The sequence below is a fragment of the Eptatretus burgeri genome, chromosome 11, assembly GCF_056783735.1.
Source record: "Eptatretus burgeri isolate ZD-2024b chromosome 11, Ebu_testis_v1, whole genome shotgun sequence".
NCBI lineage: Eukaryota > Metazoa > Chordata > Myxini > Myxiniformes > Myxinidae > Eptatretus > Eptatretus burgeri.
Window position 1 is genome coordinate 85281768 of NC_140971.1, and position 15679 is coordinate 85297446.

The 15679-nt window shown below is 31.5% G+C and overlaps 1 protein-coding gene across 1 annotated transcript in view; it reads left to right on the forward strand.

Annotated features, from left to right (window-relative positions):
- Positions 1-15218, forward strand: part of LOC147017521 (uncharacterized) — a 73054-nt gene extending 57836 nt beyond the window's left edge. The window contains exon 7 of the mRNA XM_085847239.1: positions 14064-15218. The gene's annotated coding sequence lies outside the window, so the exon portion shown is untranslated. The remainder of the gene's footprint in view (positions 1-14063) is intronic.
- Positions 15219-15679: the final 461 nt, after the last annotated feature.

The window sequence follows — 15679 nt, forward strand, 5'->3', positions numbered from 1 at the left end:
ACTGAGATTTTCTCCACTCTTTTGTTTGACTAATACTTGGTTTGACCATTTATATATTGTGAAAAACATGGCAGTAGCCCTTAAAAAACCCTAACCCATCTTCCCATCATTAAAACTTGTGTCCATATGGAACACAATCTATTCTATTCACTCTATCATAAAATACCCATATGGAACACAATCTATTTTATACACTCTATCAAACAATATCCATATGGAACACAATCTATTCCATTATCTAAAATAAATCTCTTATCATCAAAGGCTCCTAATGCCTTTTTATTTACTTCTTCACTATATATCTTATGTTTATAACTTCTTATTGTATTCATTTTCCTATATTCTTCTTTCTTATTCATCAAACAATTATAATAATTTCTAAAAGTTATTGATTTCTTTATTACATATTTCTTTATTCCCTTTAACCTTTTATCAATCTGATCACCATACTTATAAGCATATGCCTTTGCTCTCAATCCAATAAACTCACTCATTACTTTTCCACCCAACTCATCCTTAAACTTACCAATAACCTTTTCATTCTTTTTTGAAAATAACTCACTCTTCTTACTAAAATTACTTGTATCATATATTCCAATATTTTTCTTCATATCTTTATAAACATCGTCAGTTTTTATATCTAGAATAAAACTATCAGTGTCCATATACAACAATGAAACATTTTCACCATACTCTTTCTTTAAGTCATTATACAAATAATCATACATCAATATCTTTGATAAATCAAGAACTGCTGTTCCAATATAAATTGGTTTATCCATGACAATACTTTCCTTTTTCATATGAATAGCAGAAAAGTTCTCTGAAAAAACCTCTTCTCTCTCAAAACTTGGTTTATTTATCAATCTCGAAGCTTCTTTCCAAGATGTTGCAAATCTAATGTTTTGCCTGTTTCTAACATTCTCCATTGTCTTTCCAAAGACAGCATTATTCATCAATTTATAGAATTCCCCTTCAAATTTTACTTTTGTATTTGTTCTCATATCTGTATTGAATTTAATATACTTTTTCATCCAAGGACTTTGTTTAAATTTTAAAACTCTATGAATTTTAGCTACTCTCAACCCAGCAGATAAATATTGTCTCAAGTTCCTTTGATGCAAAACATATCCCTCTTTATCATAGAATGTTGTTAATAACTTTTCTGTTGATTTACCTTTAATATTAAAACTTTTATGATAATCACTTAACCATTCTTTCTTTGGGGTTTCTTTCTCACATGCAAAAGGAAGATCTTTATGCTTATTATGAAGATCACTCGGGTACCTCAAATCAACTTCAAAATAATAACCTTCTTCTTCCTCATTCAATTCCTCTTGAGAAGAAATAACAATATTCATCAAAGCCTTTTCATAATCCTTTTCTTCCACCCACTCTAATTTACCATAAGGCAGAGATTGAGACATTGCCCATCCATACAAATTATTAGCATCAAAGTACATCAAATAATTACTATCTTTTTCACTCTCATAATTTGGAAGATATTTATTATTTGCTTTAGCATATCTTTTTGACCATACTTGTGATATTCCACCTCTCTTAGACTTCTCAATCATCAAAAGCATATCTACATCACTGACTAAATCTATATCTTGTTTTGTCATTTTCAACATTGCACTCCAAGCTAAACCAGGAGCTATTAAATAGTGGGCAGGATCTAATCCATAACAATTTTTATTTTGACAGAGTGATCTAAAAGCTTCAAACACATCAGCTGACAATAAAACATCTGTTTTTAGATACAAATCATGATATTCTCAAAGGTTCTTTATCTTAAATATTTTCCAAATTTCTTGTGCGTGTTTATATTCCTTATCACTTATCTCTTCTTCATATAGGTTATTATAGAAACTTTCTTTTGAAGGAAGTTGTGTTTCTTTAAATCTCATAAATGAATCCATATAACCATAAGGATAAATTCCCTTACTTGTAAGAATTTTCTCTTTACTTTGAATTTCATTCCTTGTTTCAATTTCCTCTCGAGTTAGAATTCCCTCTTTAATCAGAATTTCATCTATAATCAGAATTTCCTCTTTAGTTAGAATTTCATTCTTTGTTCGAATTTTCTGTATAATTAGAATTTCATCTTCAGAAAGAATTTCTTCATTAATTTCCTCATTAATTAGAATTTCCTCTTTGCTTTGAATTCTGTCTTTAATCTGAATTTCCTCTTGAATTAGAATTTCCTCTTTTGGAAAGAATGAATTAAGATTTGGAAAAGAGCCCGTGGAGCTTAGATTTGATGCGAGGTTGGCTAGTGGTGTTCCCATAAACTTGTAAGAATCAAGAAACCTAATACGAGTTATAGGTTTTGTGAATATCATTTTTGTAAATGAAATATACTTTTGACTTGTGTTTGTTATGGCAGAAATATTCCCTGGTGTTTTTGAAAGTTCATTTATAAATGGATGTGTATCATAGTTGGCACTGTTGTGAAGAAAGACTGGAATAAAAGAAGGTAATTTATAATTAAGATTACAACAGGAATGAGCGGGACCTCTATATTTACCAGTAAGATGACAATGATCCCTAACTTTAGACTCCTCGATTTCCTCCTCGCAAATATGACAGATATTGTTCTTTCTAAATTCTAATTTTTCTTCTTTGGTTGATTTCATCGGTTCATTTGTTTCTTTCATTAATTTAGTTAGTCTTATACAATCCTTTTCTAATCGTTTTACAAACTCTTGTGAAGCATTTTTTCCACTATAATGTTCAAGTTTATTATACTTTTCTCCAACAGATGATTTGATATAATAACAGAAACCACAAGGAATATGTTTTTGATATTTATTTGTATATGATTCTTTTGGATTAGGAGAAGCAGTATTTATCTTTTTAAGGATACACTCAAAATCAGCGTATATCACAAATCGGTGCATGATAGATTTATTATAATCTTCAAAAGAAATCTTTTCACCTGGTTCAGACATTGTAATTACAGCTGATTTATGATTACAACAATATTTTGAATGTTGTTCTAATCGTTCTTTTGTATGAAATGAATTAAGACATCGCTTACAAGGATATATTTTGTTTGCTGTTCTGAATACCTGAGAAGAGATTAATCTTGATAAATTATTAATGTATGTGTAATGTGAATTCTTTCCAACACTTAAATATAAAAGATCAATGTGTGTTTCTTCATTTTTATAGTTGTTTGAAATTTTTAATATTTGAACTTTGTTTGTATCCGTTAATCCATATACATTAATAGAAAGATTATTCTTTTTCTCAAATTTAGGAATATCTGTTAGTGGCATTGGGAATTTAAAATCTTTAATGTCCAAGGTATTCTCATATTTCATACATTGTTTTACTCTTTCTGAATTACATTTTGGTGGATGTAAGTGAGCAAGAACAGACCAGAGAAAACATTTATGATCATTATTCTTAATATTAACAACTGCCTTCTTTCGTTTTATTTCTTTTGGTAATTCAATATAAGAAGAAGCTTTAAGAGGGTTTGATTTTAGAATGTGTATATCTAAAAAGATGATTTTTTTAATATTGAATCCACTTCCTACCACTGTATTATCAACATCCTCCTCTTGTCTTGATAGTTCTTCATAAACCCCACTATTCAAAAAATCTTGAAATGATGTTATAAAATGAAGATCTGTTCTCATATAAGGAGTTTGTTCTTCATCTTGTCTTTTCATATTCATTTTCACTCCCATATAAAACTTTAAAGTTTTCATTTCTTTTAATGTCTTTTTCATAAATTTTTCAACATCAGGTTTCACTATTTCAATTGATTCAACTATTTATGATGGACCGGGTTCTCCAAATTGAAAAATCCTTATTTTTATATGCCCTTTAAATGCCCCATCAGTGTTTTCAATATAATAGTCTCCCTTTACTTTAAACTCATTTTTCTTGTGTTTTTGTGATTGAAGATGTCTATTATAACTACTCTTCAAAACATCCTTTGAGCAGATATCACAATGTTTTCTTTCCAACTCAAGAGGAGATATTTTATGAAATAGATTAAATGTGTGTTTGTTGGTTCGGAGGTGTTTTCTATAATGTTTATATTTGTGATTACAAACATCGCAGTACGTTGTATTCACCATATTTATATAATAAAACTTTGCTGAAACTAAAATTTTCTTGATGAAAATTTCGTTTATTTTACAGGTGAATCTGTGCTTAAAAAAAATTTTCTTGATGAAAATTTCGTTTATTTTTCAGGTGAATCTGTGCTTAAACTACAATTTTCTTGATGAAAATTTCGTTTATTTTACAGGTGAATCTGTGCTTAAACTAAAATTTTATTGATGAAAATTTCGTTTATTTTTCAGGTGAATCTGTGCTTAAACTACAATTTTCTTGATGAAAATTTCGTTTATTTTACAGGTGAATCTGTGCTTAAACTAAAATTTTCTTGATGAAAATTTCGTTTATTTTACAGGTGAATCTGTGCTTAAAACCATTTTATCCTCCAACTCTTTCACTTAATAAATACAATGTTTCAAGACACAAAAGACAAGTTTCAATCAATCTCTTCATTTGTTAAAGATACTGAGAAATATGTCAAGGATGTAAAATTGAACAAAGATAAATATAACAACTATTGGATAAAAACAATTATGGTGGATATGATGAGTTCTTCAATTTACTTCAGTGGAAGGGCTTTTAGTATACCTGGAAGAACATCAATTAAGGTATCTCTAACAAAAGTTTCTCCTCTCCTTCTGGCAATATATTCAAAACTAGAAAAAGCAATGAAACAAGAAAAGGTATCAAAAAATAAAAACCTTATGGATGAAGCTTTAGAAAGAAAAGATAAGACCATCTGTAATATGCAAGGAGAAATTTGTATTTTTTTCAACAACCCTAAAGATATAAATCCTGATGAAATAAAGGATGTTAATATATCAGGTGAAATGACATTTCGTTCAATTGTAGTTAAGGATCATTTTAAAATTACCTTTAATATAAAAAATGTAGCAGTTGAATCTGTTAATGAAAAAATGTATATCAATATCGATGGTAATGTTTTTTCAACTAATTAAATATGAGTCAATATTCAACTGAAGATTTTGAAGATTATGAGAGTGATTATGATACCGAGAGTTTGCATTCAAACGATAGTTATGACACTGAGAGTTTGTGTTCAAACGATAGTGATGAAAGTATAGATGATTCTGAAAGTATCGAAGATGATATCGAAGATGAATTCCAGTTTAAGTAAAGTTTTACTTTATAAATATGAATAGTTTACTCGATTTTGAGCCTCTTGAATTCCATGATTCTCCATATGACAAATTTGAGAATTGTCCTGCGTGTGAAAGACGGGGATTAAACACAGAGTCAAAAGCCTATAAACAATGTATATTCTGTGATTATCTTCTAATTAATGATAATCAAAAATATAAAAAGGAAAATAATTCTTTTAGATTTACACCAAAAATGAATTACTTTACAAGATTGATTAGAGAAATGAATGTAAAGTACGAGGGTGATAACACACCTTTCCTTACAAGGGAAGAAACTGAACGTATTCGAGAAATGCTCAAAGGATTGTTGTTATATATTATTCATGGATGTGATTTTCAGGGAAATATCAACACAAGATATTGCATAAATAAAATAATGGATTATGTTGAAATTAAACCTGAACTTAGGATAAAATATAGAGTTTCGAAAAAAGCCAATAATAAATTAAATAACCTGTTTTCCAAATATATAAATGAATGATTTTTTACCCATTTGGGAAAATAAGATAAAATTTGACAACCATAAAAATCTCCCAAATTCATTAAGATGGCTCATAGTAGTTGGTTCAAGTGGATGTGGAAAAACCTGCTTACTTTTAAAGATGCTCCTCACTCCCAACTTTTTAGATTATGATAATTTAATAATTTTCACAAAGTCGAGTTTTCAACCAGAGTATCAACCACTCTCACAAGGTTTTAATGCTGGTCTTCAAAAAGAAGATATAATCGGTTTATTTAAACTTCAAAAAAACCTAAATGATTATAACATTGAAGATATAATACAACTATTTTGTGATACACAGAGATGTAAAAAGAAATCAAAACCGATAACTTGTATTCTTAGTGATAATACGGATGATATACCATCTCCCCAAGATTTGGATAAATCCAAAAAGAACCTCGTTATCTTTGATGATTGTGTTAATGAGAGAAACCAAACAGTAATGGACAGCTACTACACAAGAGGGAGACATTCTTCTTGTAATTGTATTTATCTTAGTCAATCGTACTTTCAACTTCCTCGTCGTTCCATCAGAAACAATACTAATACTTTTATTTTATTCAAGTTAAATTCAATCGATATAAACAATTTTTGGATAGACAATTGTTCTACATTATGTAGTAAAAAGGAATTTGGGGATTACATGAAACACACGACTGAAAAATACAAATATATTGTTGTGAAACAAGATGAGATATTAAATGATATTTTTCAATAAATAAATGGATGCAAAAGAAAGAGCAAGAAGATTTAAGGAACATCAAGAGTTGGTTTCAAAAGTTGTAAAACAACAGGAAGACATAAAGAAGAAACGCAGACAGAAACTAACGGGCGAAGAAGCATTTGAAAGAAAACAAGAGAAATTTTTTAAACCACTTTTAAAAACTTCCCAAGAAAAAATGAAAGATGTTTCCACAGTTCCCACAGTAGAATATACTCCTAAAAAACTTCAAATGTTAAAAGATTTTGATCAAATGACGGAGGAAGAATTAGAGCATTTAGGAGAATTAAAGGTATATGATGATGAAGGTTTATTTCAACAACTGGATGAGATAAATCGACCCCCTGATTATATTGTGAATGCTCTTCAAAACAATGAATATTCAGCGGATTCAAAAACCAAAGCAGGACTCATTCCAACAGAACAACCAGCAATATTTCATCTTGTTCAAGAAAAGGTATTGATATTTAATGATGAATTAAGGTTCTTGGGTTCTGCTCAACCCCCTGTTAAACTAACTCTGAGATTAATGTTTCTTCTCACAAAAGATGGAAGACAAGGTTCAACTGTGAGGGATGAATCAAATTATATTGATAAACCATTGGATATGAAAAATAATGATGATAGAGTATATATTGATCTGCTGAACACTCTAAATTATAGGGTTAGTATTTCTAGTAAAAGTAGGAAAAATGAGGAGAAACACATTATTCAGGCTTTAAGTATCCTTGGTTCAGGTATTAGTTTTCTTCCAAATGACCCATCGCAATTAGTTAATAGACTGTTATTGTTGTTAGGTAGTAAGAAGGCTGGAAATAACAATTGTTTTAATGAAGCATCAGCCATTTTAGACCAGTTGATGAACATGAAAATAATTAATAAATCTCATTCTAAAGACATTTTATCTCATATTAAATAAGATGAGAAGCACAATCCTGAGTTTTAATTTCACAACAAGCGACCACACATCTTCATTCCCATACCCACTACAACTTGACCCAACAAAAGAATATGAGGCATCTTTATTGTCCATGGAAACTTATAATACCTTATTTAATATAACTGATAAAAATGACAAGTTTAGTTATAATCCCGGAAGTGGATACAAAACGATAACAGTCTCACCCGGAGCATATGAGATGTCTCAAATATCTTCCGAAATTGCTCGTCTTATGAAAGAACAGGGTGATGAAACAAAAAATATTGTTATAGACATTCAAAAACATACTTCAAAATCAACTATTAAAGTTAAAAATAACTACAAGGTTGATTTCACAATTGATAATTCATTTAGAGAGTTATTGGGTTTCTCCTCAAAAAAGATTGAAACGAATGGGACGTTTTACAGTGATAGTCATTCAAATATCCTCAGGAATAAATTCGGTGTTAATTCACTGTGATTTGATTGATGGTGCTTATAATGATGGAAAAAAACAAATACAATATTTTCATTCAGCGCATACTCAACCCCAATTGGTTATAAATTCAATATGGAACCCAAAAATTTGGTTTATCTCCCTCTGTGAGGAAAAACCATACACAGAGTAAATTTTAGGATAACCGACCAAGATAATCGTATGATTTCTTTTTATGGAGAAGTTATATCAATCAGAATTCACCTACGTGAAGTTTTCCAATAAATAAATACGATGGTTATTGTGAGGAAACACGAGTTGGGAAAATATAAAATAATTACAGGGGATGGGATGTTCCTTTCCCCATACTACAAGGGTGAAGGTATGTATCTTGGTAGAGGATACTATAAACCTAAGAGACAAAGGGGTGTTGGACATCAATTTAGAGGAGATGGGATAATTGATACTCTCATGGGTATTGGTTCAACTATTCTTAAACATAAAGATCTAATTGGTTCAACTGCTTCTGCTGTGGAAAATGTAGCAGGTGCTGTAAAGAGCATAAAAGATGCCCAGAAGGAATCTCATAAATTACAAGCAATAAAAGAAATTAAGAAAGGCAAAACTCAGTTGTCCCCCCAAGAACGACAGAAAATAATTTGAATACTTGGATCAGGGTTTCAAAAGTTTTAACATCTTTTTTTCCTAAATAAATACAAGTATGGAAGCAATTGATAGCATCTATGATTTGGATGATACTATTATTATCTCAAACTCCACTAAAAAAGAAGATTACTTCAAGGTAAATGCAATAACTGGAACAGACTGGAATACGAATGGTACAAAAAGTTTTGAAATAAATAATCAACAAACCTATTTGAATCTCTCCAAAAGTTTCTTGTTGTGTAAATTTAAATTCACTAAAGCTGGGAATAACACAAACGCTACACTTGTAAATGATTTCTTCTGGAAAATGTTTGATAGTGTACGTTTGTATATTGGAACACAAGAAGTTGAAGCGGTTGATTATGTCTCTGCTGTATCTGAAATGATGAAATTTACACTCTATACATTCAGTGATAGAATGGGAAAGGGGTCTGTCGAAGGTTTTATTCCTGATACGTATGTCAACGGGAACAAACACAGACCCTGGATATACTCAAAGGAAAGGAGCGTATAATGATGATACAAAAGCAGAAAATAGTTTTACTGTGGCAGTTCCTCTTAAAGGTATATTTGGATTTTGTGATCATGATAAAGTTCTGTATGGTCTTAAAATTAGATTTCAACTACAAAGGAATGATAATGAAAATAGATTGCTTTTTGGTGTTGGTAATGCTTTTGGTGATCAAAATAAATTTGTAATTGAGGAAATGAGTTGGTATATCAGTGAATATACTCCTCATCTTAAAACAGAAGAGATGTTGAATAGAAGACTTAACTCAAAGAAACCACTCAGTGTATCATACCTCAAAAGAAGATGTCAACACGTTAAACTCAACCAAACTACTCACACGTGGAATTTGGGTGTTCTGGAAGGAAAGCCACAATATCTGTGGATCATTTTTAAAAAGCCGGATGGTGATACTGCGACTGATAAGAATAATGCATTGAGTGATAATGCCAAGGTGAAACAACTTCGCGTTTCTCTAGATGGAACATTTTATCCACGAGATAGATTGGAAATTAATTGGGAAAAAAATGATTTTTCTGAAGCATACAAGTCTTATCAAAAGGTGTGTGAAAGTAATGGAAATAAAGAACCTATTTTGGATATGACAGCATTTAAAAGTTTGTATACAATCTATGCGTTTGACCTGAGCACTCAAAAGGAAACTATAAAGTCTAATCGAGTGGATACTTCCCTATACATTGAAAGAGGAGAGAGTGAAGAAGTTGATACATATTGTTTGCTTTTGGAAGAAACAGAATTACAGATTAATACAGATAATGGTGTGATAATTAGTCTCACATAATTTTTTGTTAAATAAATGAGTGGCAAAGTGCCAACTGGGGTATATGTTAATCAAATCAATCTTCATAAACTATCATCTTGTGTTCAAAATCAAAAGCCTTGTACGATTAACGTTAATACAATTCAGAGAAAAGGAGCAGTAAGAATTGATGTTTTGCTCAAAAGAGAACAGGTTAAAATCTTGAATGACACTGGCTCACTTAAAATTAAAATGACAAAACCAATGTTGAAAAAATATTCAATAAGAGAGACGAGTGGAGGATTTCTCCCATTTCTAATTCCTTTATTTGCTGGTTTAAGTGCGGTTGGAGCATTGACGGGTGGTATTTCAACAGCGGTGAAAACTGCCAACGAAAGGAAGGCTCAACTCCAGGCTCAAAAAGAATTGGAAAGACATAACAAAGAGTTGGAGAAAGAAATTAGTGGAAGTGGTGTAATTGTAGATTTTGCTGAAAAACTTGAAGGTCTGCCTGATAAAGCGAGATTGTTAGTTGGAGATATGCTTTCTTCTATAGCACAAGCAGGTGTAAAATTAACAAAAAGAGGTAATGGATTATATCTTTCTAATAAATAAATGAGCATTGATGAGTGGTTTAAAGAATTTGGAAAGAATACAACATCAAATTTACAACTTGTCAAATATTGTAAGAAATTAAAAATTCATCATGTGGTTATTTGTATGAGAGATGAATTAACAAATGTGCCGAAACATACAAAGAATATTATTATGAACTTAGAAGATAATAAGGGGAACGGTTCTCATTGGGTTTGTATTTTTAATAGTCAAGACAAATATTATTTTGATAGTTTTGGTCTTCCACCACCTGTTGAAGTCATAAAATTCTTACAGAATGGTGTTTATCAAACATTTCAAGTCCAAGAATTAAATTCCAAGTGTTGTGGTCAATTATGTCTATATGTGTTATTTCAACTCAACAATAATAAAAAATTTTATGATATTATTTTTAATCTAATATAAATGACTTATGTTGGTAAAGATGGTTCTATCTTTGGTGTATCTCAAGAACTGGATATTGATTTATCAAATTATTACACAAAGGCACAGGCTGAATGACATAAATATAATATAACCAAAAATATTAACATGAAAAATGCTTATAAATTAAAAAATTATCCAAGCCCGACTGACGCGAATGACTTGGTGAGATTAAGCGATTTATCACAATATACATCTTTAAATAAAACGGCCGTGTATTTCAAAGATACAGAAGTGTTGATATTATCTCCAGGTCATACAGAATTCACAGTTCGAATTAAAATAATTTTTTATAAAGAAGGGCGTATCGTTTGTATGAGAATAGAACAATGGGGGTATGATATGAATGATTTAGGGTATAATTGGTCATTTAAAATTGATGTAGAAGACCTGGAACAATTTAATTCAGTCTCATAAGGAAGAATATTATCCACTTGGTGCTGAGAATGAGTTTTGTGGAAGCACGATTAGTAAACAACAAATAAAAGAATTTAATAAGGGTAAATTTAATAATGGTTTTGCCCTAGTTTATTCCATGAAAACAGAAAAAACAGGATTATATATAATAAGTAAGGAAATACAAAATGATTTAACTATGGGAAGATGGGGAGGTGTTTCGTGTCATAATATTATTCTGTCATATATTTCTAATACATAAATCACAGCAAGAAAGCTTCAAGAAAATGATCATTTCTGTGTCCAAGCAAACCTTCAAGAAAAGGGTATTCGGTATTTTAATAAATATGTTCTACAACATAAGAATGAGGTATTTTCAAGAAAATATTGGCTTTATACTGATGTGGATAAACCGACAACTTTAGATTTAATTAAAATGTTAAATAATGAAAAAAATATAAAGCTAAGAAAACGTAACGCTCTTTTAGAAATCCAGAAGAAACTTTATTGGTTTCCTGTTGTAAAAAAATTATTTTGGATACAGGAATAACAAGAAATCCTGATGAATATATGTATGATATTCTATGGGGTGTAAGTGATTCAAGGATAGTAAGGGACGAGGAAGGAGTGGAAGAAAATGAGACAGAAGAAGAGAGAGAAGAGGAGGAGAGGGAGAAGAGAGAGAAGGAGGAAAGAGAGGAGGAGAAAGAGAAGAGAGAGAAGGAGGAAAGAGAGAAGAGAGAGAAGGAGGAAAGAGAGAAGAGGGAGGAAAGAGAGACAATAAATAAATATAAAAATATGGAAACCAGTGAGATTAAAAAAAGATTGGGGGTATTACAGAAAATAAATAAATGTCAACGCACCCAGGAGGAAAACAAAGAATTGACAAGTCTATTCGAAATATTTTTGACAAGACTATTAACATCATTTTCAGGGAGAAGATATAAACGAGAAAGTGAAGATAAAGATTATATTATTGATGATGTTGGTGTGATTGACTTTCATAAAAGTTTTTCATTTTTTTCTTAAATACATGGAGGAGAGAGTGAAGACATTTCTGAGGATCCTTTATGTTTTAAAAATTAAGATTCAAATGTGCATGGTGGAAACTAAGAAGGTTTTTGGACTCTGCATTAATTTTTCTCATAAATAAATGAGTTGTCTCAAATGTAAAAATAACACTAATACTAAAAATATCACATCTTTTAAAAGTAAAAATAACAGGATTATACAAAAAGGTATATGTTCGGTGTGTGGATCAAAAAAGAGTCAATTTATCTCCAAGCACAAACATGGAGGAGATGTAAAAAAATTTTTTATCAGGAAGTAAATTTACAACTACTGGAATACCAGGGGAATCACATCTACCAGGGTATTCTTTCTGTGGTCCAGGTACAAACTTGGATAAAAGATTAGATGAGGCAGACAATCCTAAACCATGGAGTAAACCCATCAATAGGGTTGATGAAGAATACCACAATCAATGGGAATACCACGACATTGGAAGTAAAGCATGAAGCCGATAGAGAAATGTTGTATAATTTGTCTCTGATACAAAATCCAACCTTGAGAGAAAAAGTTGATAGGTTCATCGTGAAGAAGATTATCAGTACTAAACTGAAACGTGGGCTTGGAAATTCAAAAAACTTATAGGCTCTGATGATGTCATTAAGACTGAAGAACAATTAGCTGATGAATTACATAAACCTATATTCACAAAGTTTCATAGAAGGAAGGTTTATTCCAAGGAAGTTGATTATATCTGGTCTACTGATTTGATTGAACTCAATAATGATAAGGGGTACAAGTATGCTTTAACCGTTATTGATTTGAGGAGTAGATATGCATGGGTTGTCCCTTTAAAAAACAAAACAGGTAATACTCTTATGTTAGCCTTTCAACAGATATTTAATAAAAGTATGAGAAAACCCAAAAAATTGTGGACTGATGAGGGTAGAGAGTTCTATAATAAGACATTTATGAATTTTCGAAAAAAAAAAATAACAGCATTACTTTATACAGTACCTTTAATGAAGGAAAAGCGGTTGTTATCGAGCGCTTTAATCGCACTTTAAAAGAGAGACTATATTCACATTCACACAACTCAGTTCACAACAATGGTCAAAAATTCACACAACTCGGTTCACAACAATGGTCATCTTTTATTCAGCATATTGTGGAGAAGTATAATGACACGATTCACACGTCAATGAATACAAAACCATCAGAAACATTTACAAAATTAAAATATGAAAAAGAGATTGTCAGTTCAAAGTTGGAGATATCGTAAGAATATATAGGTGGACATCTCATTTTGAAAAAGTTTATACTAAACGATGGACAAATGAGCTTTTTTAAATTGTTGATGTGATAGATACAGTTCCTTGGACTTATAAGGTATATGATTTAAAGGGGGAAGAGATTTTAGGTTCATTTTATTCACAGGAGTTACAAAATCCAAAGATAAATTGAAATTATTTTTTTTGACTCCACCCATTTTTGAACTCCACCCCTTTTTGACTCCACCCACACAAACCCCCCCCCCCACACACACACACACACACACACACACACACACACACACAAACACAAACCCCACACCACACAAGCTCCACCCCAACCCAACCCTCACCCAACATAATCTTTTTTAATGTTTTTTTTTCTGTTCTTCCAATTCTATCTTTTCAGGCTTTCAGGTTTGATGAAGTAGAAAGGGGGAATAAGAACTTTCCTGCACTTTCTTCCCAGAACTAACAATATATTTTTTTTAATGTTTTTTTTTTTTTTTCTCTTCTTCCAATTCTGTCTTTTAAGGCCTTCAGGTTTGATGAAGTAGAAAGTGGGAATAAGAACTTTCCTGCACTTTCTTCCCAGAACTTTCTTGATATTGCTCTCATCAAGCACCATCCAACAAAGAACCACATCGATAGGTTGAGATCCCCAAGAGTCTTCTTGGTAGAAACCACATTTCAAGTCTCCAAAATAAACCCAACTTTCCAAGTCTCCAAGGTATAACCACATTCCTGTTGAGTTTCCAATACATGTATCACATTGTGAGTTATCAAGCCAGAACCCACATTTCAAGTCTCCAAAAATATAACCATCTACTCCAAGGTAGAATCACAATTTCTAGAAATATTGTGGGTTTCAGCAATAAATCTCACATCGTATAACTGTGGATCATCAGGGAAAACTTCATTTTTCCAATTTTTATGGGTTTCAGTGATATATCTCACATAGTATAACTGTGGATCATCAAGGAAAACTCCATTTTTCCAATTTTTATAGGTTTTGGTGATTGATCTCACATAGTATAACTGTGGATCATTAAGGAAATCTCCATTTTTCAAAATTTCTGAAATTTGTGAGTCTTCTTGGTAAAACTTGTATTCTGGCTCATCAAGGTATAACTTGTTCAGTGGGTATTGTCTTGATAACTCACAGTGAGTACCATCGATGTAAAACTCTTTTTCAGGATTTTGCGGGTCTCCAAGGTATAACTCTTTGGTTGGGTCGTCAAGGTCGAGCTCGTTCTGTGGGTCTTGGTTGCTCATAAGGTCTTCGACCAAACCAGTAATTTCGCCCCAAGTTGTGGAAAAAGCAGTATTTTCATTTTGTATTTCGGATACAATTTCCTGTGAGAGAAAATATTAATGTATTAAGTGATTTATTTATTAAATTATTATATGCTTAAATCAAACTCTGCAAATAGGAAAAGAAAATCTTACCTCAATAGATAAGAGGTTTGAATCCAATTCATCAACTTGAAGGGTTAGTTCCATACAAGTAGTAGAACGCCAAGGAACTCCAAAGTTATCCCACTCAAGCTCAGCACAGCAGTCCATTCTCAGTAAAAGTAAAAATATGTTTAAATTCAGTCTGGGTTTCAAGCCTTTATATAGAAAGACTGGTGGGTGTGGTTTCCTTTGGAAATTCCCTGGTCAATTCCAGGAAAGCCTTGTGAGTCAGAGATTAACTGGAAATGATGTCAGAGTAAGTGGTCCTCACAAAAGAGGGTGGTCCTTAGTAAAAGTGGGCGAGGGCTTAGGGAGAGTGGGTGGAGCTTTGGGGAAGTGGGTGTGGTTAAAGGAAAAGTGGGCGTGGCTTAAGAAAAATGTGTGGCTCAGGAGGTGGTCAAACAAGAGCATTGATAGAAGTTTATCATTTTATTTCTGCTCAACAAAGACATAAACCAAGAACGAAGGCCTTAGTTATTTTATAACTTGGTTTACGCAGTTCTTCAGCTGAAATGTAGAGTCAGTCGGTCGAAATATAAATATAAATATAATTTTAATTTTTAGAAATTATATATTTTTATCATTTTTTTCGGATGCTCCATGGAAAAGACAAGGGGAGGTGGGGAGGGAGGGAATGAATATAAATCCCGGACCAGGAGGATCTAAGAAAACATTGAAGATGGAAAACCATTCAAATGCAGGATGCCATTGTTCACTGTATCATCTGATGTGAAAAACAATAAAGAAGGATTA